This window comes from Platalea leucorodia (assembly GCF_965183815.1).
Source record: "Platalea leucorodia genome assembly, chromosome: 8".
NCBI lineage: Eukaryota > Metazoa > Chordata > Aves > Pelecaniformes > Threskiornithidae > Platalea > Platalea leucorodia.
Window position 1 is genome coordinate 12,940,556 of NC_138830.1, and position 12,516 is coordinate 12,953,071.

At 50.9% G+C, this 12,516-nt stretch overlaps 1 protein-coding gene across 10 annotated transcripts in view; it reads left to right on the forward strand.

Annotated features, from left to right (window-relative positions):
* Nucleotides 1-1,475: 1,475 nt before the first annotated feature.
* Nucleotides 1,476-12,516, forward strand: part of LPP (LIM domain containing preferred translocation partner in lipoma) — a 351,697-nt gene continuing 340,656 nt past the window's right edge. For 8 of the 10 annotated variants that reach the window (XM_082320728.1, XM_082320732.1, XM_082320724.1 and 5 more), the window contains exon 1: nucleotides 1,890-1,946. The gene's annotated coding sequence lies outside the window, so the exon portion shown is untranslated. Of the gene's footprint in view, nucleotides 1,556-1,889; nucleotides 1,947-4,373; nucleotides 4,399-12,516 lie in introns of those variants that run through there. The other 2 variants (XM_082320729.1, XM_082320730.1) reach the window with 2 other exon arrangements.

Here is a 12,516-nt window from a genome sequence, read left to right on the forward strand (position 1 = left end):
CACAACAGGCCATGTTCACAGAGCGCTATCGGCACTCTAGGTGCACCTATGGCATGGGGCCCTAGTGACTCATGCGCTATTCTGCTTTGGTTTTGGATCTCAGCAGGGTTTAAACACAGGGTAGGCGGCTAGGACAAGGCTAGAGTATTTCTAGTCATAGTCCTAATGCCTAGAAAATGTCTGTGGCTGTGACTGACAGGCTCATGCAGATTTAGCTGCAGCGCTTCTAAGATAGCATCTGACTCTGCCAGCCCTCTCCATCCCTTGGGAGGAATTTAGCACCCCTGGTACGGGGGGCCAGTGCAGGACACCAAATCAACCACAGACGGGGGATTTGCACCGAGGACTGAAATTGGGATATGTCATGCTTCCCCTGCTGCGATGCCTGCTGAGGAAGGGGTGCCCGTTGGCGTGGGGTGGTATCTCCTGGGGTCTCCGATCTGTCGGAGCGCTCGGATCAATCTGGGAGCACGCTTGCTTGTTTTAGACACTCTGGCAGCCAGGGAAGGGGGAGAGAGGCTGGATCACAACTCTGCGCTCCAGCTTCTGAAGTCTTTTAGGCACTCCATGTCCTTTTTTGGGCCCTTACGTGCAGACTTTCCCTCCCAGGGCTGTCAAGGGGTGACTGAGGACGTTAAAGCTGATAACGGGATGAGATTGTAAACGTCTTCTGGAAGCACACAGCAAAGCCCTTTATTGTCAAAATGGAATACATTTGAAGTGCTTAAAAACTCATCCAGAAATCTCTTTCCAAATGAGTAAGGCTTGGCAACTCTCCCCCTCCACAGCCTGAACGCAATGTAACCCTTCTGTCTTCCCCTTCTCTTCAGGGCAAATGCAGATACCCAACAGCTACTTAAAGGGTAACGTTCCATTATAAAAATAATCACACTCAAAATCCGAATTATTTTAATTGCAGTCCTTATAAATAGCCACAAAACAATCACACGGAAACCGATCAGAAAACATTCTCCCTTCCCCCTCTCCTTAGTATGCTCGACAGGTTTTGTTTTGAATCTCTGAGCAAGCAGCTCCTTTGTAGCTCCGAGCATCGTGTACCTCCCCCCACCTTCTTATGCGCCCCGGTTGGGGAAGAACAGAGAAAAAGTTGGTTGGAAAAGCACCAAAAAAAAATCAAGAGCCCTGGACAAAACTTCTCCGTGAAAAGTTGAATACTGCGAGCCACGGTGCGCATTGCTGGGCCTAACCCTCCGGGTTACAGGGCAGGAGGGGGATGCTCGCAGGGTCGGGACTGCCTCCAGCCCCGTCGTTCCCCCCCCCGAGGTACCGGTAGCTGCCCCCCCGCCCCGCCGTGCGCGCAGCGCAGCCCCCTCCCGCCCTGCGGCCGCCCCGGCCCCGGCCCCGGCCCCAGCCCTTACATGGACAAATCTGCCTGCAGGGAAAGGCAGGAATTTGGGCCCTTGACGTCAGCCCCGGGCAGAGCGCAGCAGCCCGGCGGGGCGGGAGGCAGCGGCCGCCGCTTTCGCTTTTTGTTTCGGGGGCGTCCCGCCGAGCTCGGGGCTGCCGGTCCCCCCCTTCCTCCGCCCGAGGGGAGGTAAGGGCCGCGGGGGGCGCGGAGGGGCCGGCGGGAGGGATGCAGGAGGCGGGAGCGCCGCGGCCGGGGGGGGTGCAGGGGGGCGCGGGAGGGGGCTGGCAGGACCGGAGGGCGGGATGCGGGGGGGGCCGGCCGGGGGGGGGCCGGCCGGGGGGGCGCAGAAGCGGGGGCCGCGGGAGGGGCCGCCCGGGGGACGCGGCGGGGCAGCGGCGCGCAGCGTGGAAGGGGGCGGCGGGCGGAAGGGGCCGGCGGCGGGGCCGAGGGGCGGGCGCGGCGGGGCGGTCCCGGGCACCTCCGCGGCCCCGGCCCCGCCCCCGGCCCCACCTCCCCCCGGCGCCTCCTCCCGCCGCCGCCGCCGCCGCGCTCGCCTCCGCTGCCTCCTCCCCCCGAGGTATTGTTGCAGATAATAACTTGCCCCCTTCCTCTCCCCCCCCTCCGCCCGCCGAGGCAGCTGTGCAACAGCTGGAGCCCCCGGCCGGGGCGGGGAGCGCTGCCGGCCGCCCGGGGGGGGGCCGCGCCTGGCTCCTCCCTCCGCCCGGGGCGCCGAGGCCGCCGGGGGGGGGGGGCCCGGCCCGGTGCGGTGCGAGCTCGGCCGCGGGGCGGGGGCAGCTCCCGGGTGCGGGGCGGGGGGAAACTTCCCCGGTGCTTCCGCGGCTCGGCGGCGCGGCCCCCCCGCTCCGCGCCGGGCAGGGGCTGCCCGCGGGTCGGGGTCCCCCCGCGGGCGGCCGGGGCTCGGCGGCGCGGTGCTGCCGGCCGCAGGTGCACCTGGCCCGGGCGGGGGCCCCCGCCCCGCCCCGCCGCGGCACCTTGCGCCGGCCGACCCCCCGGCCGCGGCTCGGTAGTAAATAACACGCTCAGTAAAGCCCTGGCACTTTTTATACGCCAGGGGAGGCCCACCCTTCCCCAGCAGGTAAGGACGTAAAAGTTTCCCACACCCTTACGTCACCCTGGGCTTTTTTTTTTTTTATAATTTTTTTTTTTCCTCCCCCTTCTCTTGCCCTCCCCTTCTGAACAGTGAAATCTTATTCCTGCCATTGTTCAGGAGCACTCTCCACGCCCTGGGGCTGTGCTGGGCAGAAGGCAGTGCTCCGGAGTAGGAGGTGTTGATGGAGAAACTCATGCCGTAATTGCTCTGGCTACTGTACCTCGAGGTGCAGTTTGGCCCATTGGTGAAACAAATGAGTGTTGGATTCTCCTGCTTTGTTTTGATTATTTTTGTTTGTTTGTTTTTTCTATGCCTGTACCAGTTAACTTTTTGGCCCAGTTGTTTGTTTGTTTATGTTGGGTTCCTGTTTGGTATCTTTCTCTCTTGCTAGGTGATTGGTACACAAAGCTTTAAGAGCTTGCAGGAACCGTTAAGCTTGCAGATGTGTCGTTCTACACATCCACAACACCTTGGCCCGGGTGCAGAAAGTGTTTTTGACCCCTGTGAAATGCAAGGTCTTTCATGGAAATGTTTAAGTTTTTGGAAGCACTCTAGATTTGAGAATTTCTTTGCCTCCTTGGACTCATTTACCTGTGGAGTTTGTGCTTATACCTTCCAGGAATGATTTTTGGGGCAAGATCTGAGAGAGAGAAGGGTGTCCCTGGATGTGTGGGAGCTGGGTGATACAGCAGGTGCTGGCTCACCAAGTAATTACAGATAGGAGATATTAGGAAGGCTTGGAGCCAGAAAACGGGACACAGCATTTCATCTGTACCATGTCCACTACCAACCGTGTTCATGCTGGAAAATGTTGGTTGCTGTCCTGTGTGTAGCCCAGCTTGCTGTGCAGTGGCACAGTTTGGGGATCTGAGGGACTTTCTGATTATCTCCACCCTTGCTGCAGCAGGACTGGCCCAGGCGAGGCTAAATAGTACCCTGGAATATGGGATTTCCCTTGGGAAATATTTCCATCTGAGGATAAAGATTTACTGTTGCAAACTTCCCTCTGCCTGTTGGCTTACTCTGTCTCCGCCTGCCCGCCCCATAACCTTTCATCCTATCTGTCACTCCTAAATTTAGTAGCTCTGTTATTCCCCTCTTTCAGTTGTTTAGCCTTCGTTGGAGGGTTTTTCCCTGCAGGATGGGCTGCCAGAAGGTGATGGTGTGGGTGGTGGCTATAGGGCCACTTGGAAGCGAGCTCCTACGTTCAGTGTCGAATCCTGACTGCAGCTCCAGTGAGGTGCTCCCGCTGCTAATGGAGCCTTCAGCCCTGCTGCCCTCTGATCGTTGAATTTCATGTATAGTTTTCCTTTAATTATTTTTTTCAGTTGTTGTTTTTTTTTCCCCACCAGAGTCAGCTTGTGTTGTCTGTTGTTGGGAAAAGCTACCAAGCTGGGGGAACATGGTCCAGGATGGTGGCAGCGCAAAGTCCTCATCAGTTATGGTGCTGGGGGCTCTCCTGCCATCAGATGTCTTCTGGTTCTTGTAGGGTCTTCTCCTAGCCCTGCAGCTGGAGGGCCTGTTTGGAGCACATGGGTTGCTGAAGGTCACCGTAGGCTTTTTAGGAGTCTCTTGGCTGGAGAGAGGTGCCTGGTAGTGGGTAGGTGGTGTGCGATGAGTCTGTTGGACTGTGAAAATGTGCTCCTTGTGCACAGAGAGGGCACTTGAGTGATTTTTTTTTTTTTTTTTTTTTTTAATGCCCTCTTCCCAAAAGTCAGCCCCAGAGTGTGTCCGTTGCGTGGAGGCCGTGGACATGTTGGCTGTGCACGTGTGCTGTGTTGCCAGCGGTCCTGCTGTCCAGAAGTTCCAGTCGGGGATATGCGGCCTTTGTATGCTGCCTGGGTAAAGTCTTGGGTGGAAATGGAGGACGTGTCCAGGAAAATGAAGCTAAAACTGTGTCTCATTGAAGCTTCTGTAGGTACAGCCCCAAACTGCAATGCATCACTGTTGTGCAGTCTCCACGGTGCATGGTGCCCAGGTCAGTGAGGATTACAGCTTTTGTTGTTGCGTGGTTGTCACCGTCGTGCAAGTCCCAGTCTCCCGCTGTGGTTGGTACCAGCTGCCGCCCCGTAAGCTGGCTGGGCAGAGAAGCTCCAATTTCCGTTTCACTGAGGTGAGATTTTCACCTTCGGAGCATGTTTGGAGATCAGCCCGGGTGTTGGGGCAGGATACTGGTGAGCAGGCCCATCTTGGTGCAGGCTCCAGCTCTGTGGGTCCTGTCCCCTTCTGTTAGTCACCGTTTGGACAAGCAGTCACCCAGCTTGGGGGGGGGTAAAAGCGTTGAATGATATTGTGTGTGATGTAGTCTAGTGAAACCAGGGCAAACTGGCAAAAACCTGCCTCTAGACTGATGGGCCAGGAGTGGATTTCAGATCCTGTATCCCGGCAGTCATGGTTAGGGTACAGAAAATCCCAGGTTCCTGTGCAGTTTAGCTGCCTTGTCTCATGGAAACTTACGGAGCCCATTGGGTCTCAAAGTTGCATTGCTCTGAATATCATCTTCAGCTGTCACTAATGAGAGGTAATGGGCTCTATCTTACCAGAATCAGGAACTGGTGGAGTGTAATTCAAGCTTTCAAATAATGAAAGTGCAGATTCAGCTGTGTATGCCTTGCTAAAGCACTTGTTTCTCTAGGATGTTCAGGGGTGAAGCTCCAGAGCTGGACTAGTGAGTTTTGTGAGGCACCTGATAGTGTCAGCTACAGTCTAAGTGGAGCTGGAGTGCTTTTGAATATATAATATGATCGTCAGTATGTACTTTTAATTAAAATTCATAGTATGAGTTACGATGTGGGGGTTCATGGTCAGAGTAGAGACAACACTCACTTAATTTCAAAGCCTGACTGTTGCCTTGTTTGTTAAAATCGCTGCTTGTGTTTGTTTGTATAACGCCTGACTATAAAACTTAAGTGACTCCCTTCTGGTCAGTGAAGCCTGGTGTATGCAGTTTTGCAGAGGGATAGTAAAAATGGTGGGGAGCTGGAAAACCCGAGGGAGTTTGAGCAGTAGTTTGGGAATGCTGCTATATAAAGGACGCATGTTAGAAAGGTGTCACAGAAACAGCGAGTGCTGTGGAAAAGGGGTCTCTGATCCTTTGTACCAATGCAAGGCAAGGTGAAAGCGGCTGATGCAAAATGAACAAAATGAAGTGCTTTTCCATGTCACTAAATGGTGGCATTCATCATGCAGAATGTTGCTGAGGACAAGAATTTAGCCAAGTCTGGAAAGGAGATGGGATGGTTGTATGAATGTCAGGTACATTCAGAGTTATACCAGCCTTATTATGCCTCTTATGGTGCCTCTTATATTGTAAACATCTCATTGGAAAGAAGAGATTGTTTCATGCATGTTTCTCTGAAACATCTCTTGCTGACTATAGCTGGAGAAAAGCAGTAGCTTGGGTGGATGACAAATTGTAAAAAGATGATTTCCGTGCATCTGTGGAAACATATACCCTCAGGGTGCTGCAGTGGTTTCTCTATTCCTTTGCCCATCATGGTTGTGTGAACAATGCATCCTCGGTGGCATTTTGTTCCTTGTTCAGCGTCTGAAAGCCTGACACGGCTCTGCCTTTCTGCTAACGAACTCTTCCAGCCCTGACGTGGCTCTGGGCAGCACCCGCACCCTCCGCTCTGGCTGGCCCTGGACCATGCTGGGTTTCACCTCCAGCCGGTCATCCGTGCTCTTCCCTGTGCAGCCTGTGGCAGCCCTGGTAATCCCTGCAGGTGGAGGGACGTCCCTGTGGATGCATGGAGAGGTTTTAAAGATGGCATTGGGATGACGAAGAATTATACATTTCTTTTAGCTACATCTGTGCTTTTTACGTACGTTATTTTTTTGATGGAGAGAAGCCTTCAGGCAAGCAAGATGAATACCAAGTCTATGTGACCCGCCAGAAGTCTGGGATTCAGCATCTGTGTTTGCTGTGTGCACACCTGAGCGAGACAGCAACGCTCTTGCCTGTTTTTGGTCCTCTGCAGCCTGCTTTCTTACCCCGATAGCTTCATCATCTCCCTTTGCTCTTGCTCTCGTAGCAGAGTAATTCTGCTAAAAGCTAGAGAGCTTACTGGAACTGCAGCCACACTTCAAAAGCAGGCAGGAGCGGAGGAGACGGAAACCATAGCTTATCTAAGGATGTGGGTTATCTGAGGGACGGATTTGCAAGGAACAATACCTTTAAAGAGTGTGGGTTATATGTAGGAAAATACAGGACTTGAAATAACTTTATGAACAACGGTTCCAGAGGAGGGATTAGAGGGAAGGTGCTGCAGTTGGCCTTCACATGTGCATTGGGATGCTGGAGGAGAACATTGGTAAAGTCTGAAGAGCTCTTTTTAATTTAGTGAGCTTTTTGTTTTGTAAAATAGAAACAAACAGAGAAAAGAAAACAACAAATCAAACCGAAAACCACAGACCAGAAAAACCCCACAAAGTTTAAAAGCTTTCTGAGAGCTTGTGCCGGCCCAAGAAGCGGGGGTTAGCGGGGTGCAGGGCTCGGCTCTTTCCGTTCCTCCTGGGCACGGCCGGGCAGGTAGGGCTCACGATGTTTCCAATCCAGACGTGAAAAATAAACCCGCTACCCACACTTAATCGTTGTGATTAAGGTTACCGGTAGAGACACCTCGGTGGAGATTCTGCTTTCATCTCAAAGAGCTGGTTTCGATCACGTTCTGAGCAAGCGCAAGAGCTGGCATGAAAATGATAATTTTTAAGTCGCTGTCAGCAAGTCTCTGTCATTTTAGACTGTCAGTATCTGTTGTTGGGATCTGTGGGTGACAGTGACACACATGTGAGTCACTCATAAGCACTTCCAAACTATCGCAATATGCTCAGGAAAAGAAAACAAACATCAGTGGAGCTGTGGGCTGCTGGTAACCTTTTCTTAGAAAAAGATACAAGCTTTTGAGATTGCAGGCTGCTAGTGAGGGTGTTTTCTGATGTCCTTGATGCCACAAGGGAACCTCGTAATAGTGATTCCTCGGTAACCCATAAATTGCTTCATTTGGTTTGGGGGGGTTGGGATGCTTGAAGGTCTCTGGTTTATGCCAGCTTTGTTTCTGTGCGAGAGCCCCTGTCAGCACGCTTTGGGGTTTCCCGATCTGGCTGGGAGGGATCCCATTTTGTGCCTAAGTGGGCTTATGCACTTGAGCATCCTCTAAGTAGGTGCCATTCAGCACTTGGCTGCCGTCCTCCCCCTGTTACCGCTGCCCAGTGATGCTTCAAGGCAGGCAAACTTCCGCCAAGTCTTGGATGATTGTGCCGCCAGTGTAATAGTTAGTTGAGATTTAATATGGCCATTATCTTTAGGTAATAAAATATCAACTAACTTGCCATAACTATCTTGTTTAATGTCTATTAAAAGCCTCACATACTTCATTCACTGGGTGAAATTTAATAGAAGTTCATCTAAGCATTTATTGCTTATTTAATTTAAAAATAAGTTGATCTCCACAGTTGGTAACAGGCACTGAGGATTTAATTAACATTCAGTAAACTACCCTGTTAGCTCCAAATTACACAGTCAGGTCTTGTTTATGCATCAATTTGTAACTCCCCCCTCCCCTTTTTTAGGCCAGTGGATTTCATTGTGGGGAGCTGCAGTCGTCTCCTCTCCTCCCTCTGCTCCTGCTCTCTCCTTCCAGCTGGAGAGCCCCTGCCAGGGCTGCGCGGCTGAGGGCTGTAACGCTGCTGAGGAACCAGGACCCAGCTGCTTTATTGTGGGATCAGCCTGGCCAGCTGGGCGCAGGCAGGATGGATGGAGGATGCTGACAGACTGTGCTGCAGACCTTGAAGAAGGGGCTGTACAGCACAGTGGGGTGGGTAGGGATGCACTGCATGATGGGGTAAAAGCGGTCCAGCTCCAAGCCTTAGTTAAGCATAAAAGAGCAAATTTAAAATATCTCCTCTAGGGCTTTTTCAGAAACGTGGCTGGCTGCATGAAACTCAGGTTGGTGAGGGTGGTTTTTTTGGTTTTTTGGAAGAGAAACTTAGGGTGCTTCACAGGTGACTTGCAGGCGGTCCTGGTGCAGTTGCTGTGTTTCTTGTACCCCAGCTGCAGTGGTTTATGTCTCATAATGTGCATGTGCATCTTGGATGTGCTGCGCGCACGTACCCTAAGGAGCTCTCTCTGTTTCAGCAGTTTATTACCTCACCTTAACAGACTTGAATTACTCCACGCAATGAGGCGAGCTTGAATGAAAGCGAGGAGTTTCCCAGCCAGTGTGCGGCACGAAGCAACTGGGTTGGGAGAGTGATTGGATTAGCAGCTGATAAGTGGTTGTAACTCCAGCTGCTGCATCTCCCCTGCCTCGCTCACCCGTGTGTCAGCTGCGTTCCTGCTTCAGCTCAGCCCTGAAGGAGATCAGCTGGCCTGAATTTCACACACCTCATCACTTGAGGTAGAGACTTGATATGCTTTTCATGGGTTTGGGCAAATCTTGAGAGATACCTCAAGCTATTACTGTGGCCAGGACAAGCCTTTAATCTAGATTTCCCAAGAGAAACAGATAGTGACTGTGGCAGCCACGTGGCAGTTCTGTAGTTAATTACAAGCAATGCATTTGGTTAAAAGAATGGTGTTAAAGTTGCAAAGTCCAAGTGCTCCGAAGCTACAAAATGCCAGAATGAAGGTTGTTGATGAAACCTTGATTTGGCCTCCCCTGCAAGTGGGTATTATGATATAGCCACTTAATTGCCAGAGCACCTACTCTTTGTGCCCAGGGTAGAAGGTGATATTTAATGAGCAGCTCTTCATTTTCTTTTCTTCTTGTTCAGTGTGTGGCCCCAAGCCTTATATACTACATACTATTCAAACTTGGGACTGAATGCAGAATTATTAATTTCCTTTTGTGCTGTTCTGGAGTGCTCTTTGGTCTTTCATTGGAGTGCTTTGCAAGTTGGGGGGGACTATTTTTGCAGTGCTTTCCTGAGGTGAAGGAAAATTATTCTGGCAATTTTACTGTCAGGACACTGAGGCTTGTAGAGTAGTGAGGCTGGGAGTCTTGTGTTATCCCTGACACTGAAATCCAGGAGAAAAAAGCCAGTTAGACCAGGGTTGTTCTCTTTAATTTGCAGTCATAACTGATAATCAGAGAAATGGTTGAAAAGAATTGTTTGTAATTACAGACTAAAGTTAGCATCCTTTCCACCTAACTCTGGAGATTACTCTGAACTGCTTATTGCAGTTATGCCTATCTTTACAGTCCATCTCCCCCATCTTTTCTGCTTTTACCTGCCTCTTATGCATTATCATCATCATCCTTGACTGGGGGCAAGGCCTGTACTTATCTTGCATGGGTATTGAAATGCTTAGCTTGGTATGGAAGCTGGTCTTTGCCTCTGGCATTTAGAAACCAGGGCAGTTTAATGCCATTGAATCTGAAACATGATGGTGAGGAGGTCCAGAAATGAACCACAGAAATGGTTAAGGTCCAGGTGGTATTTATGTATAAAAACATATTTTGAGGAGTAGAATATGGGTGATGTGGGACTTCACATCATCAGCTGGACGCTTCCTCAGTGGCTTGTTTTCCTGTGTACAGTCAGACTGCCATTTTTTTAGGGTAGTTTAAGCTTCCTTTAGAGCTGTGATGGTTATCCATCACTTCTGATCCCACAGGCCATTTTTTGGGAGAATGAAAATTATGTCTTCCATAGCACAGTTCCACTTCGGTGCTTTTTTAGAGAATCCATTTCTTTCTCGGGTTCCTTGGGATACACAGAGTCGAGCTTGGAAAACACGGCACTGCATCTTTGCCATTTAAGGAGGGCTCGGTGAACTTTCCGCATAGTAAGTCTGAAATTCAAGTGTATGAGTAATCCAGCTGAACTCTCTGCAGCTACTTGTGTGACTAAAGATAAGCAAGTGTTTAAACACTGTCCTGTACCTGAATCCCAATTTGCTCCCAAGGCAGACAGATGGGGAAGAAACGATGGGTTAAAGTTATCTGGGGGGATGTCCGGCTGCTTTTCTTCTGAAGCAGTGCTGTAGCATGCAGAACAGCCATAGCCTTGCTGCAATGAAGAGTCGGCCTCGTAGAGTGCAGGAGGTCATATTGTGAGTGAAGCAGACAAGTTGCAAGCCTCTAACAGTGGCATTAAGCGACAAATTGTAGGGCAGAAGCATATTTTGGAAGTTAAGAATAACGCCTTGGACCTCCACGTTGTTGCGGGGATGAGTGCGGCATTCTTGGCACGTAACGCCTCTTCGAGTGTCTCCCTTGGTATACGAGATTTGGGAATGAGGCCAGAGCAGCAGGTGAACTTAAAACAATATAAATGAGTGTGTCTTTCCAAGGCACTCCACCCACCCAGGTTCTCAAAGTGTCTGGGTGAAAGGATTGCAGCTTATGGAGTGCCTGTGCACCTCCTTCCATGGCTTGGCACGGCGTGTTTTGCTCTGCTGCGTGGGAGAGCTGTGAACTCGGGGTGTGCGGAGGCTGGGGAAGTCGGTGGAGAAGTTTTTAAGGACCGCATTATAGAGCAGGAGGAGAATGAGCTACGAGAGCAGAGCTCATTGCCTTACTACACACAAGGATTCCGGTAGTGGTGGGTTCATTTAGAAGTTATTCTGTGTGAAGTTGACTCCCATCCTCTCATTGCATACACGACCTATGGGTAGTGTTTTGCGGTCACTGTTTCTGCAGGCGGGTATCGGATCTCTCTGAGGATGCAGGGCAGATGGGTTGGCATCACCTTGCCTTTTGTCATGGTTTAACCCCAGCCAGGTTGGCATCACCTCTGTGCCAGCTGGAACCAGGACACCTTTGCACTGCCTGGTGTATTGTCTTGCTGTGATGTACCCTGGGGTGAAAAAGAGAGGACTCATGCTCCGGTGTGTTACAATGATCATCTGTGCTGGTAGTGCCCCACCTTATCTGGGGTCAGCCACTCACCGGGGTGTCATACCCATACCTGCACCACTCTGGTTCCCTGCCTGCTGGGCTTCCCTGGATGCCGTAGCCCAAGCCTGTGGTCTGTATGCATTTGCATGCCTGAGGTGGTGTTTTAGGTCTTGAGTCATGCCGTCATGTGCAAGAAGTCCTAGTGAAAATGATCTGCTCCAGCTTTCTTGTGTTCAGGGCAGCTGTCTGCCTGCATCGGCTGCTCCCCATCCCTTGAAAGTGAAGTGCAGTGAGGCACAAGAAACCTTATGGGTTTTTGCAGCAGCTCTTGATAAATTTCTCATGTCTCGGATGATTTGATTCATACCTGATTAAGGGTGTGCCCAATTTCATGGGTGGAACTGGATGTACAAAGGTAGCTGTGTATTATCAGAAAGTCCCACATTGGATCATCTGGTTTAATTTCAGCTGTCTTGGTAGATGCACCTGCTAGGATGAGAATATTTTCTGCGTGTTTTAGTTGTGCACATTCTACCTGATGTGTAATGGAAGTGATTCCAGGTGCTCTTGATCTCCAGAACAAGACAAGGCCTATCCATCTAAGGAAAGACATGAGTAATTCTGGGTATGGTATTGGTATGCTCCTGGGCTCCTTTTCATCCTTCTCTTTGTTTTTGCTTCCGTATCCCATGGACAACATTTTGTTGTGTTGTCCATGTCTCTAAATTTGACGTGTAGCATCTTGGGCTGAGCCTGCCGCTTGTTACGTTTCCCAAAGGAGAGTGGCGAGTCTGCCAAACTGTGCGTGTTGAAGTCCTGTGAACCCCAGCAGAGAGCACAAGCTGCGCACGTGGAACGGCGTCTGGGTCTTAGGGGCTCCTGCCCTGGGAGAGGAAGATAAAGTGGAGAATGGTGAGAGAAGAGCAGAGCGATTGACTTGAGGACATAGAGACTGATGATGAGGGAAGATGAAAAGGATGTAAAAAGTGTGTGTTAGCAGAATGTGACTAAGATGGAGACCTGATAAGTACTGAAATGTGTTTGTGGAGGAAAGGGGAGCAGTAGCTCCTGACAGAGCAAAGCTATATGTCTAGGACTTGCAACTTGGTGCAAAGCAATTCTGAGTCACGGGAGCGTATGGCTCCTGTGGCCCTGCCATCACAAGCCATTGCCACCTATAATCCCTTTAACAA